The 14,860-nt window shown below is 39.1% G+C and overlaps 1 protein-coding gene across 1 annotated transcript in view; it reads right to left on the minus strand.

Annotated features, from left to right (window-relative positions):
• LOC124167128 (small conductance calcium-activated potassium channel protein-like) overlaps positions 1-14,651 on the minus strand; it is a 594,701-nt gene extending 580,050 nt beyond the window's left edge. Inside the window, exon 1 of the mRNA XM_046544924.1 lies at positions 14,066-14,651. The gene's annotated coding sequence lies outside the window, so the exon portion shown is untranslated. The remainder of the gene's footprint in view (positions 1-14,065) is intronic.
• Positions 14,652-14,860: the final 209 nt, after the last annotated feature.

A 14,860-nucleotide genomic window follows, 5' to 3' on the forward strand; every position in this document is an offset into this window, starting at 1 on the left:
CACAAAGGATAGAAGTAACTTACCCACGCGGGACTTGAACCCGCGACCTTCGCACTATCAATACGGGACCTTACCACCACCACCGCCGTGGCCGGCAAAAATATCGCCCAACGTGGGGCTAGAATTCACGACCCTAAATTAAGAATCTCAGGCACTACCGACTGAGCTAGCCGAGCTACAAGACATATTAGCTAGCCTGGGACGGCAAATATAAGGTCGAAGGTTTTCACGTAAGAGCTGGGAAAGGTGGAAACATGATTCGTAAAACAGAAATATTTTTTAACGTATCCAATGAATAAAACGGGCACGGATGTCACGATATAGTGATAAATGTCTTGGAAACTTCGCGATCTCCGGTAGACAAAGCATTCGAAGACATAAGGGAGGAAAAGCATTCAAAAACTCGATGGTTTCAGCCATTGTGAAAATGCATTGTAAAGAATTGAAGAGGTATAATACTTTTTCACACAAAATAAATTCTAAGATAAATGTCTTAAAAATAAATTGTCTTAAAAATAAATTTCATGATTGTCTTAAAATACATTGTGTGAAAAAGGACCATTCCGTTTCTATTTCTTTAAAGCATTCGAAGTCCGGCAACAGGGCAAACTCGCGGCCAATCGTAGCGCCTCGCTCAAAGTTTCTGTGCCTCATAAATGGTGCGTTTTCAATCTAAACATCATGGTAATTTTGGTTCTTACTGACATCAGTTATTTGAGATGAAAAGTTCGCGACACAATTTCTGACCACCCTGTATAAATACGATCGTTCGAAAGGGTTTGACGCGTCCTCATGAGAGAAATCAATAGATTTCAGCAAAATTCAGTACTAATTTCTACAAGATTCGAAGGACGATTAAGGAGGCAATAATATGACAAGTCTCGGAATAAGCCGAGCGCTCGGTATGGAGTAATAGTTCAGGAAGCGGGCTGTGGAGAAGAGACAGAACTAAACAGTGGATTTGTCCGCCACCGGATATACATATACCACTAAAACGCTTCATCCCTCAAGAACATAGTGGCACTGTCCCCCTGCCGTCGGGAGGAAATCGGACCTAATATTTTCACGAGGGAAACGCGTTTCCATGGCCACGGTGATTATATAAAAAAACAAATGAAATAAAAATCGATCCGTAGTCTCCGAACACGTCAAATATTCCTTCAGTAAAGTTTCTGCCTCTCTCCCCTCTCCCCCCACCCCCAACTACTCCACCGACCCCCTCCCCCCCCCCCTTCCGCTCACCTGAAAAATAAATGCTCACCAACTTGAGTCGCATTCCGCAGCATTTCAAGCGCGAATAAAAAGTAAGTAAAAAAAATAAACAAACAGCGTCATGCATCGCGACCGTACAACACGCATACGGTCGAACGCCCTTGTCGATTCGGTCGGTATAAATGGAAACTCAAAAAGAGAACAGGGGAGTTAAAAGGATAAAGGCTAATTTAATTTTATTCCCGAGGGACGGGAAAGGATTTTTTTTTTCATTGTTTGAGTAGAATCTATCGTCAAACAACAGTGCTGAATTCTTGAAAAGAATATTTTAAAAGCTAAAATTGATATTACGATCTTCTTTACTTTTTCTAAATCTAAATTAGACCGCGGAAAATACGAACAAAAATCAATAAAAAATTGAGAATTAAAAAAAAATAATTTATGTCTTGCTGCGTGAAATCTAGCAGCAAATGACGACGGTAATTGAATTGTAAGAATACTTAAATTTTTAACTTGGAAACCCGGAGGGATCCAATCCGTTACCCCGAAGGAAGGCAGTGTACAATTTAAAAGGATTTCAAATGGAGAAATATCTATCGGTAGCAAACAGGATTTTGAAATTCCAGAAATGATACATACAGAGTGTTCGAAAGAAAGTGTCCCATACTTTGAGAGGTTGTAGTACCAAAAAAAAAACAAAATTCAATAAACCTTGGTCGTAAAAAACATACTTTCTGAGATATGCACACTCGTCCATAGCGGCTGAAGATGCTCGGTCTGGAAACGCATTCTTTCTGCAACCTGCAGTATACTTGTTCCTACGATACGCTCAACTTGACGTCCATTCAGAGTTACTCAATGTGACGTCAGTCCATGGCAATTCATTCCTCTGTCCTTCGGCGTAATGAATGACGCGCTCTTTGAAATACACCTGGTACTTGTTGTGAATATTGGCATGCATTGAAGATGTGGTGTCTTGCTGTGTCTACGCATCGTTTACTGGGGTGGCGTATACTGTTGCCTTCAAGTAATTAATTTAATCGATCTACCATCACTATATCAAAAATAACAGAACTTATTTCTGTTTACTTTAACACTAGTGTCAAGCAGTAACTTTCAATCAACAGCCTAACAACGAAGCACCTACTTCAAGTTTGCATTGGCGAGCCAGATATCTTCTTGGATGAGGCCAATAAAAATAGTGCGCATATGCATGTATCTCAAGAAATGGACGCACATTGATCCCAATGAAAAAAACTCATAACTTCAACGCTAAGATGTTTCCATGATATATTGAATTCCTATCACCAGATTCTAGGGGTACGTACCGAGTAGAAAATATGCATTTAGCATTGACAATAGTGTGACCTGTAGATATACGATGACAATGATAAACTGGATGGATCCCAATGCTCTATAAGTGCATAAAACGATTGCGTCGAATCAAACGTTGAGCATTTTGATTATCATTTAGAAAATAGATAAACAAATATTTGACTTAACCTTACTCTCGGTCGATGAATATATGTAAAAGGCATTCCTTATTATTTGGATACTTCAATCTTCTACGGAAAGATGGTGCACAGGTTAGCAAACAAAATCCATTATTTTTTACTCTGTCAGAGACACCTAGCACATAAATCTCGCAGCATTAATGAAGTGTATTTGATTTATACATAGCAGAGGATATTTCGAATGCATGACTACTTCGAGCCAGTTGAGGATAGATAGGTAGTTGTAATTCTCGATGGGTATCGATCGAGGAAATAATTTTGAAACAAAGTTAGTTTTCATACTCCTTTCAACAAGACTTTTTTCTTGGCAAAGTTATTTATTTGAAATCTATATCAGCAACATACACTATATGTCCCTGGCAAATGTAAATCGCATATAGCATCGCAAAACTTCGGGAAAAATTGAAAATTTTTCGAGAAAAGAACTAAAAGATCGTTGTTTCCCAGAGAAAATATCGATTATAGTAGTTCTTGATACCAAGTCACGTCCTTATTTGCTTCACAGGGTAATCGAATGAGGACATGTAGCTTAAGTGGAAGTGAGAATGTCAAAGAATGGAATTTTGAAGGTCGAGAAGTATGTAGTGAGAGAAAGGAAAGTGGAGATTGGAGAATAGGCGCTTGAAAGAGGTTTGAAGAGCCCTCAAGTGATGGTGTCGCGTTTGAGACGCCCTTGATGGAAGGAGAAACCGGTGATTCCATTTTACGGGCACAGAAAATTGCATGCGAGAAGCGGGGAAAGTATGAGAATTAAATCGTTACTGATATAGGGGTGAGTTAGTTTAACCATTGGCGATGGAATCCTCCGCGCACAGCGAATACGCGACGTGGACCAGGATGGGATGCTGTAAAATGATATGGGCACAGATATGACGCTCTTAGCACATAGGACGAATACTTATGCTAGCTTTCACAATGGAATGGGTAAATGTAGCTAATAAATCAAGTACAGCCAGCAGAGGCACATCTGAGACGTTAGTGGGATGGCAAATTGGGTGAGCACTTTGATTCGGGTATGGTATGGTATTTGGAGGAGGCGACCGACAGCTAAGATAATCTGCGCTATGAGGGAATATTAGATAGGGAAGGATACAGTGGCGTCACCAGGGGGGGGGGGGGCGGGGGGGTACAAACCTCCTCCCCCCCCCCCCCCCCCCCCCCGAAATATAAAAATACAATAATTTTCCTTCATAGAAGAAAACAAAATATTGAAAAATCATTAATTAAAAAAATATTTCTTTAACAAATGAAGTTTTTTCGATTATGAAAAGTGTTAAAATTAGTTTAAAACCCATTACCTAGTACCCTGTTTTTCAAAAATTTTCCCCCCTGCTTTTGGACCCCTCCTCCTTCCGAACGAATTCCTGGCTACGCCACTGGAAGGATGGAGAGAAACCCGGCGTCGGCATTAGACTTCTCTTAGCAAAAGGCGTCAAGGGGACGACAGCATAACGTCCCATCCGACGGACGGAGTGCAGCACTTGAATTGCCCTCCATAAAGGGATCGGGCAGCCTTTAAAAAATCTCTGCCACCGTCGAGATTTGAACCCGGACTATCTGGATGGGAAGACAGTTATCTAGCCCCATACCAACCCGATCACCATATTGTTTTGGCCTCAAGAGCAGATTTCTACACAAGGGGTCCACAAAACCCCATAGTGGTCCATGGAATGAATACTCTGGGTCTGTGTCCACCCGAAGGTGCTGATTTTGAGCATTTTTCCAAACAAGGTAAACATTTAAAAAAATAATAATTGACAAGAAAATAATGTTAATCCCATTTATAAATGCGAAGAATCCCTTCCACACAATGCGACACACGCGCACATCGAAAAATTTGGATGAAATTGAACGAACAAGTTTATTTATTCATAATGCCAATACCCAGGTTATAAATAATCAAGCATCTTTCCGCCCAAATAAATTTTCTCCCCACTGATATTGATCCGCTTTATTTGTCAATTGAAAATTTTACTGAATTCGCATCACCTCATTTAACGTAAAATATCCAAATAACTTGCAAAATTCTGAGGATGTGGCCGTGTTTGTCATTTTCGGTTCTGTTTGATTTGTTTCTTCGTTTCATTTTTATTTTTATGAGTACGATTAGCACTCTTTTTGTGTGGGTACTGTTTTCTCTTTAAAATAAAGAATTTAAAAATGCATTCTGTAATCCTGAGATTGGTTGACTATAGGCCTCAATCTCTGCTTTCTCCTTAGCTAGCTTGATCCTTACATTTCCTTTATACTCTTTGGCTCAGCGTCCTCCTATATATGCCGGAAGTACCAGGAGAGATTACCATCTTGCGCAGAGCTTTAGTCGAAAGCCCAAACCAAAATGCTCACTGAATTTGTAATCCGTCGAATGTCTCAGATGTTCCCTATGGGTCATTCCATGTCAACTCAACCAGGGTCCCACGACCACCATCTCAGATATTGATAATTTTTTCCCTGTTGTTAGTTTCAACCTTAGCTAAGAAAAATCCAAAATATTAAAGACCCATTGCAAGTATTTTCCAAGATATGACTGTTTGAAGTCAATGAGGCGCACACAAAAATTCTGCGCACCAGTCAAATTATTCAAACTACCGTATTTGTGCCCCTGTAAAACCTAAACCAATTGAGCGAAGCTAGTAAAACTCTTAGAGACTATAAATATGCTGCTATAGTTTTCAAAAAAGTAATCAAAACAATTTTCACTAGAAAACTTTGCTCAAATAAATGCTCGAAAATTGCACTTTTGACAAATTTCGACAAAAAAGTGACATTTTCAAACATATGTAAAAATCACATATATCACATGAAAGCCATGAAAATCTCTGTAAATGTGGTTAAGACCAACAACTTTAAAATAGAGAGAGGTTTTGGGCAATTTTGAATTTATAGATGCTAGGGCACCTGATTTTTTCAGTTTACACATTCCATCCTATACGCTAAGAGCAGTAAAGCTTGCTTATAACGGTCACGCATGAAACGAAATCCCGCCTATAACGAGGTGAGTTCTCGGTCCCTTGGACTTTTCTATGATCGTCAAGGTTGATTTTCCCGCATGCAACGAGTTTAAATGATGCGGAATCTTAGCAATTAGGAACTATTCTTTGGTCCCTCGGGGAATTATTTCATCTTGTATAAAGAAGTCGTGGCCAATTTCGCTACTTAACCACTCCTTATCTTATCACCATTTGTTCTCACGTTTGGCCATCATCACATAGTTCTACCTTTGATCTGAAAATCCTTCCCTTTACAGCCGGATAATGGAAAGGGTGGGACAATGAATAATTGTTACGGATCTTTTGCTTAAATAAAGACGATATGATATAATATTAGCAGGCAATCCGGTGATGAATACTGCAAAATCCTTTATAACGGGCATAACAAAAATATAAATTAAAACAAACTAGAGCAGTGGTCCCCTGAAATTTGTTATAACCGAGTTTTCCTGTATTCGCTTTATGTGCTACGAGCGTCATCTCCGTCTCCACATGATTTTACATCATCCCTTTCGCGTCGCGTTCTTTTCATTCCTCTGCTTAGAGGATTCCATCGCGGATGGTTAAACATACTTACTATTATATCAGTAAGGATTTCATTCTCATAATTTCCCCGCTTCTAGCCTGCAATTTTTTGAAGCCGTAAAATGAAATCGCCGTTTTGTCCTTCCATTAAGGCCGTCTCAAACACGAAACCATCACTTAAGGGCGCCGTTCTGTATCTGCCCCAAGTAGCAGCCGTTCTCAGAGGAAAACTTCTTAACATTCATCCCACCATAATATAACTCACGTAATCATTTTGTCTTGCAATACAGCCCATGCAATTTTTCGGGCATATGGCTCTCCTTGGCTCCATTTCTTCAGCAATTCTTCGCTATATCACGTCGTTTTTACAACCTCTCCGTCCATATGGCCCTCAGCACCCGTCAGAAGCACCAAGTCTCGAAGCATTCTATTCATTCCAGATCAGCCTCACAAGTTCATCGACCGTTATCTACACTGTGCCGACTGAGTAAATCATGCTTAAAATTGGATCAAAATTGTCGGTGCACAAGTGTGTGCAATTTCAATGTTTATATCTCTGAGCTACCATGAAAATTATTAGTTCTTCATTTTTGTAAAATATAAGATTTCATTTTCGAATCATAAAGGAGAGAATACATGTTCTTTTTAGGTTGAAGTTACTCATCGATTTCCGCCCAACTTGAGCAAAAATTAAATAGAAAAAATTACGTATTATAACTAAAGTTAAAGTTAAAAATAAAGGCATGGTTTGATGCCATCACCTAGCAAACTTCCTTATGCAACGTCATAAAATTTAAAACGATACCACTAAATGGGACGTAAAAAACGGCAAAATACCCCATATAAAATACTCACACGACACAAAATGCATTTTCTCTCTTTTTTCAGCTATTTATCAATGAATTTCAAAAATATGATCGAGAGCGAAGCCATGCTTGGAAGTCAACTAACAAGAAACCACCTGTTTCCAGTATTCAGTGCCTCCCTCGAACTCTCGACCAAAAGAAACAGACTCAATGTCATCCAGTTATGGAGCTTCAAAATGAATAATTCACCAAATCAAAAAACTTCACCGGTCGGAGACGACAATCCTTCAGAGATGGTAGGGGAATTTTTATTATCTTCCGAATTCGGCGAGGATAAATTGGCATCTAAGTCCGTTTGAACAGCTTAGATTTTCCGCAATTTTTTCAAGGCACATCACCATTGACTGAACAGGGTAATCTTCAAGTGGTGATCATTACCACCGCCAACTCATGAAAAAGAGAATATGCAATGAATTCTCACAAGAGACCCTAAACTAGATTCAAAACAGGGAATCGTTCCATTCCTTACACTTTTAGAATGAATTCTATGTAACCCTTTTTTTTCCTTCCTGCAAAGTCGTCTCTTTCCTTGATACCAATTGAAATTCTAGGCAAACTTACTATTTTTCCTTATCTCATAAATTTATATAATATATAATATAATTTTATTCCACTCATATTCAATACATCACATCGAGAAAAATTTTAAAAACCCTGTAATAATTGTGGAATATATAGGTACCCCTTTGCGGAAAGGTTTTGGGGCTACCATCATACACTATTTAGAACATGACTGGTGCTAACATGCATAAAAAATACATTTATTTCGTTTAATTGAGTGATCTGTTTTCTTGACAATTGCATTCGATTGTGAATTTACAGTAATTTACTCATGGATAACTTTTCTTAACACACACTTTCTCTCATAACGCATAAGAATTACATACAATATACCTTTATTTGAAAACGTTTATAACACCTTTCTTAGCAGAAACTCTACTTCCTAGTCGATAAAACCTATGAACATGAAGGGAGGTAAAATAATTTACATCTGATTTTGCAATCTGAAATACTCTTTAAATACTTAACACTATTTGCACTCATTATTGAAACATAATGCCATGATTTTTGATCTGGTAACAATCTTTCTGCCCTTTCAGGTACGAAATTCAGCTCGAGATGTGACACACTCGCATGTCATGGTCAATTTGCAGATTAAATTGAAAATACATCGTATATTCTGTTTTTCATGTGCTCGTAATAATATCGACGACGTTCACCCGGCTTAGTAACCCATGATATGCCCTTAACTAATCGCGAAAATTCTAGACAGTGAAACAGACTTAATATTAATCCCAAAAAAGATAGTACACAGGTAAGACACCATAGAGTTTACTTGATTATGACAAAACAGAAGTAACGCGTCGTACACTAGTGAAAATTTGAGGAAAAGTGCACTCCTATTTAATTTACATCACACTCTAGAGAACGAAAAAGAACAAGAGATCGGGACACGCACGATTGAGAAATAGTAAAGCTGTAATCAAAATTTTTGACAGTGTTCGAAAAATAAAAACTAAACTTTCATAGCTCTGAATTCTTCGACGTCAGCTACATGTAATTCCTATTGGGAAATACTGGCGAACGAAATGTAATTTTGCTAATGCTGTGGAGAAGTTTTCCACCGTATTTCGAATGAAACCATGCGAGCATTTTTCGCATCGCTACCCATGCGACAGGGAGAAAGCTTACATAAAAAAACTCACATTTCATGCAATGAAAATAATTCCAACTCGCGATTACTCGCGGAGATAGCAAAAATTATTTCTGACATAGAAGAACTAGTGGATGACTAGAACGCATAACTTTAATTTGGAAGCAACGCAGCCAATTCAATTTTGTCAGTCAAAGCAAAAACTGCATGGAATTCAAGAGCCTGAAAGCGTTTGAGAAACCAAGCACAAAAATGAAGCATTTTCTGAAATTTCTTCTTCTCCTACGCATGTCCTTTTACGATTGTTTTCACAAGGCCAATATGTCTCCTAATGTGGCCAACTAAGTTTTCCTGTCTTCTCATCATAGTTTCAAAAAGTTGTCCTCTTGGCTATAAGTACATTCTTCTTTTTGCATAAAGCCCTCTTCACCTTTGCTACTCTACTGGCTATTTCACTCTTGCTTCGTCCATCGTTGGTAATTCGGCTTCCTAAGTAACAGTTCTTTTCGCAGTAAACATATATGTATAATAGCAGTTTACTATCTTAGAAATCGGTTTTGATAAAGACTCGAAAAAACGCAGGCTAAAAGGGGAAAATCTAGACATGGGCAGTGAAAAACAAGAAATTTAACATTTGGCCTATTCACACTCTCTATGCTCGCTTAATGTATTCCAATACCTATCTTCGAGTTCCTGAATAACCAAACGCCGATCCTTTACCTAACTTATGTCCCGTAATTATTTCATTTGGCAGATTTAATACTATAGATGGTGTCAAAGCAGTTGTTTATATCCTATCACAGGCAAAATTCATCTGACTGACGCGCAGAATGACATTGCTAGATTAAAAAATGCATTACACAACTGTTGAGCATTATCAGCAACTTACAATGCATTTCATGGTTGTAGTAACTAAGTAGAGAGTAAACTGGTAATATTGATTGAAAAAGAGTATGCTAATTCACCAACAGTTCACGAAACAGTCAATAAAATTGAAATGAAGAAACTTCCATTTACAAAACAAGGCCTTTAGTGCGTATCCGATGAAAAAATGCATAACAAACAATATCAACCAGGTTTATCTGTTTCAAGTAAGGCTCAAACTCAGTATCGCTTAAAGTTTATCATTCATGCTCGCTTCATATTACATTAACAGTATTGATTTCGACACACAGAGTAAACCTTTTGAAGTATTGCTTTATTAAACAAACTGCCTCCCTTGGTACCTTCAAATAATTGGAATGTGTGCTATTGAATGTTTCATATCGTCACATCTCACAAAACCGCGAATGAATATTTTTTTTATTCTTACTTGAGACTGCAATCATGTGAGGTAACAGATATAAAAAGGATTTCCGACAATAAGTAGCAAACTATGGGCTAAAAATTAATACAATTTAGAACTTTAATGCAGCTTCTGGTCAACAAAAATATCTTCATAGATAAATACTGTATAACTCTGATGTGAAAGAACGTGTTTGCTATTTTTTTAGAAAACTGGAATGCATATAGATAATGAATACATTGTTTTTTGCCAACTGAGATAGCTTGGCGCAGGAAAAAACTGATCAGGAGGAATAATACAATGGATAAAAATTACAATCTACAAAATATTCACCATATTACCTCTGACTTCTAACTTTCCTGGTGCGACTTAAGTCAAATCGAAATAGAAGCAAACATCGGAAGAGAAAACACATCACTGTTTAGGTAAAGAGAAGGCCTTACGAACAAGCAAACCACGCACCCGCTATCATTCATCTGTTTAGCTGTTTTAGCAACACTAACAGGCATTCATTCCCATCATACCGCCCCCTTTCGAGATAATCACAGTAAATAGAGTGTAATCAACGGTGTACGACCTCCAAAATTGGGTCCGTTTGGATGATTGCCTCCATAATGGCCTAATCTTGCATACATCCGACGTCACGGTCACGTATTGGCTCGCTAACGCTATCTTCCTCTTCATATTACTAACCATTAGTCTCTTTCATCATAGTCGCCAACAAATACTGGCATTCGTAGAGAGGGCAGCTGCAATTATCACGCGTGTACCGCTACAGGCTAAAGCCTAGAAATTCCATTGCAACTGCGAGCTACAAGGACTTACCAAAACATATGACGAGCTATTCTTTACATTCAATATCCATTGATATTTCTATACCCGACATATTACATCTTCCGTATGAAATATACACCAAGGATTACATTGCCCATGAAAAGTGCCTGCAATGCTTCCATAAGAAAGATAAAAAATAGCTGTTCAAGCAAACAGTCGAATACATTTTTCACTTCAATATCACAAAATATTGTGAAATATCGATTCACAAATGCAATTACTTAACTACGGTATTCATTTCTACGATTTTTCCTTGCATGTGCAATATCAGCCAGATTATCTGTATAAAATAAGGTTCCAATTCGATCTCGCTGTAAACCATGCTCATTAAATTCATGCTCGCCTCATATTATATCATTTACCTATTGGTTTCAACAAGCAGTGTCAACGTTTTGAAGCATTTCTATATTAAACAAGATGCCTACCTTGGTAACCCTACCCTCAATATTTTCCTCATGTGTTTCTACACACCACTTACATTCCCTTTCGGCACTAATTTTGCTGGCTCAACAACCTAACTTATTGTGCTCGTGTAACTATCGCTAATGTTTTGTACTGGAAAATAATGAAGAAATAAACATGGCATAAAATTCTATTCCGCAACACATCGATCGTTTTGAGACTTGGTCCACACATACCTGTAGAGCAAAAATATTTATTTAAGCATCAAGTAAAAATGGTCTTTTGGCGAATATTCAATGTAATATTTCCTCTATCACCTATCCCAAGAGTGCAAAACGGAATGCATACATTAAAAGTGTTACTTATGATAGAAAAGTATTCCAAAAGGAAAAATATTTCCATCATAGTGATTTTTCATGCAAAATACATTCATTCAGATTAAATTCATCCCGATTAAATTCATTCGAAAGCAAAAAAATGCTAAACAAAAGAATTCAGAGATTATTGCTATTGTCAAAACGTCTGATGGCGTTCCGAGATTGCGTAATGCCTTTTTGGGCAATTGGCTGGTGATAATATTTCCGAGTTCAACGAACCATCATCATCGCTGCCAAATTTCTGAACACAAAAGTCGTGTATGCATTAAAGAGTGATATAATTGACAAAAAAACCGCGGAGTATTAAATAAAATAGTAACAAATAAGATCAGCAAACATAACAAAACCTATCGGGCCACAAGAAGACGTCATTCCTGCAGGCTTTATCCAAAATATTTATGCAATAATGCCCCAAATTGGTGCCAACACTCGATTCCAAAAAAAAATCCAAAATATTCAAACTTTAAAAACATTCTTCACCTCGCCACGTAAGCATATGAGAGAACCACCCTACTTCCTAGTAGCACGGATGTTTTGTTTGCGAGAAAAAATAAATAATACTAAGCATAGGAGAGAAACCATTCGAAGCAGAAATGATCGACTTCTCGCTCGGAGGTTCTTGCAAGATTGAAGAAGAACCTCCCCTACAGCCATGTTGCCGCAAACACACAGACACACATCTAAAGAAATCGACGTCCCCTCGCACGACGGAGGAAAAAAATAAAAAAAGGAGAAGGCGCGAGGCCGGAATACGGCTTGTTTACTTCGCTCGCGGGGTTGAGGCAGCAGTGCGCGAGGCACGGGGAAACCAGGTTCCCCGTGTGTACGGCGCCGAAGACGAAGGTGAAGCTTCCGACGGAAGCGGACTATAAAAATCCTTCCTCCAAGTAAAGAAAAGAAAGGACTACAAGTCTATTAAACCGACCGAATGATATGAAAAAGGGAATGCAAATGACGATCGCATTTAGCAATAACAACGATAAAACTTTTTTTTTAATCTAAAAACTCTCTTCAAGAAAATCAAAACGAGAAAAATCATTATTTTTCGTGTCCAAGTTTATGAACATTTAAGACTAGGATGCATGAAAAAATGAAAATAAAGGTTGAATATGCGCACAGTAAGAAATTTCCGAATAGACAATCATGGTGGTTCAGGATAGTGACAATCAAACGATGGTTTAGGCAACACTAGCAAACCCAAACTAAGAGGATATGGTTCTTTAATCTTTCTCCGTGTTACCCAAAAACCCATTTTAACCAAGGAACCAAAGCAGGGAATACAGGGTTCACAACCCGTGAAGGCAACAAAAGATAACAACAATGTCCACTGACAGGAGCAGATGATAATAGGACGCGCGTGGTTATCGAATGAAATAAATACTACATATTAAGAAGGAGTCACTTTTCAAATATCAAATCAGCGATTTTAATAATTAAAATAACAAGTATTCCAGCATAAAACTAAACAACTGGTGTAAGATACAAAACAATGAAAATTATCTGATAGATGTACCAGGAAATACCACTGAGATGAAATGGCTTCATAATGGTATGAAAAACTTGGTGATCCTCTAACATAGAAGGTTACAGGGTCAACATCCCGCATATATGATAATTAGAAGAGAGGAATCACTCCTATCTCAGCAGGCGGTGTCTCTATTGCTATGTTTTGCATATCAGATAACATATCGGCTAAATTGTAAATTTTTGCAAGAACATATCGTCCAGGTGCTTCTAGCAAAGTGCTGAGGAAAATAATATTCATGTTCCAGAAAAAATTACGAGTTCATAAACAAAATTCTGACGATTCTATGATGAAAATTTTATATCAAACGTGTGAAAACTCCTAGGGAAATAAGATCATTTTTTGAAGGAAAAGAATAAAGAATTCCAATAATCTAAGATAAAAATATTCAACCAAGGATAAATTCAGTAGACAAATTTAATCCCAAACACTGGTTCTGTAAAAGAAAAACCTCACACAGATCTGTGATCATAAATTAAATGGGTTCCCGACGAATAAAAATTAGTAATGCAAAAAAATGCCGCAGAGGGAGCGAAAAAAAAACAGCTGAGCAGGCATCGAACTTTGGGGGAGATACGGAGATGTGACCAAAAAAATTAGGCCCGCGAGAAACCTCGGCAATGCAGAGGAAAATGAATACAGACGAGGCTTTTCACTGCACCGCGAGGAACCGCAGTGAGAAGCGAAGAAATTGGTGCGATTACGGGACATTGGAACCGTGTCGCGGGTGCATTGGAATCCGCCGAGGCAAATCGCACGTTCTCGGATATTGGGACGTCCAATCTGCCGAACGAGAAGAGGGGGACAACCCAATCCGACGGAGACAGACAGTTTGGGAGTGAGGAAATGGCCGGCTGATTCGAATCCGTACAATGACTCACCTAATGAGGAACCCCGCGTGGAACCAATAAGCGACACTCCCACGTACTCCCAGCCGGGTCACCGCTTTCAGGACCTCTTGATGACCTCTCACGACCGGCTGGTCACGAGAGTAGCAGGTCAACAGTGGGGGTGATCCCTTTCTTAACCTCCCAAGAAAATCCCTGCTAAAATAAACCTTTCACTTAACAGTTATGCCCCTTCTCCAACCCCCCCACAACAATGCCTCCTTTAGCAGGAGGCGAAAGACACTTGCAGGGGGAGAGGACGTTGCTGTTGTTGTGTATTGAAAACACCGCGACATTAATAAACGAATGGATGGAGATGACTAATGGGCGAGAAATTCATCTCCCACGAACCACTAAGACTCCTCGTTTCAAGTCACACGTTCAATTCCAGCACTGTGGGAAACTTTTCGATGGTTGCGTTGACGACGGGACAACAAACCGACCGCACCTCCTTTCCGACGCGAAGCCGCGTCCGTCCTCCGCCCAATTAGCGCCCCCGTCGCCAGGCAACCGCACTAGACCGGGTAGGGCGCCGTCGGCAAACTGGTTGTTGCCCGCGTGGAGGATATACCCCGACCGGCGCGACGAACGAGCCCGGAGACTAACGGCAAAACTCGGCTATTTTCGCCACCGCCTGCTGCCCCCCTCCTTCTCCGTAACACCCCCCCCTATCACCCTACCTTGCCCTCCCTACTTCCCCCTCCGATTCCCTCCCTTCTTTAAAATCCCTTCCCTTGCATTTCCCTCTCCCCATTGGGAACGCGCCGTCGTGCATATACTATCAAATGC

The sequence above is a fragment of the Ischnura elegans genome, chromosome 10 (genome assembly GCF_921293095.1).
Source record: "Ischnura elegans chromosome 10, ioIscEleg1.1, whole genome shotgun sequence".
Lineage (NCBI taxonomy): Eukaryota > Metazoa > Arthropoda > Insecta > Odonata > Coenagrionidae > Ischnura > Ischnura elegans.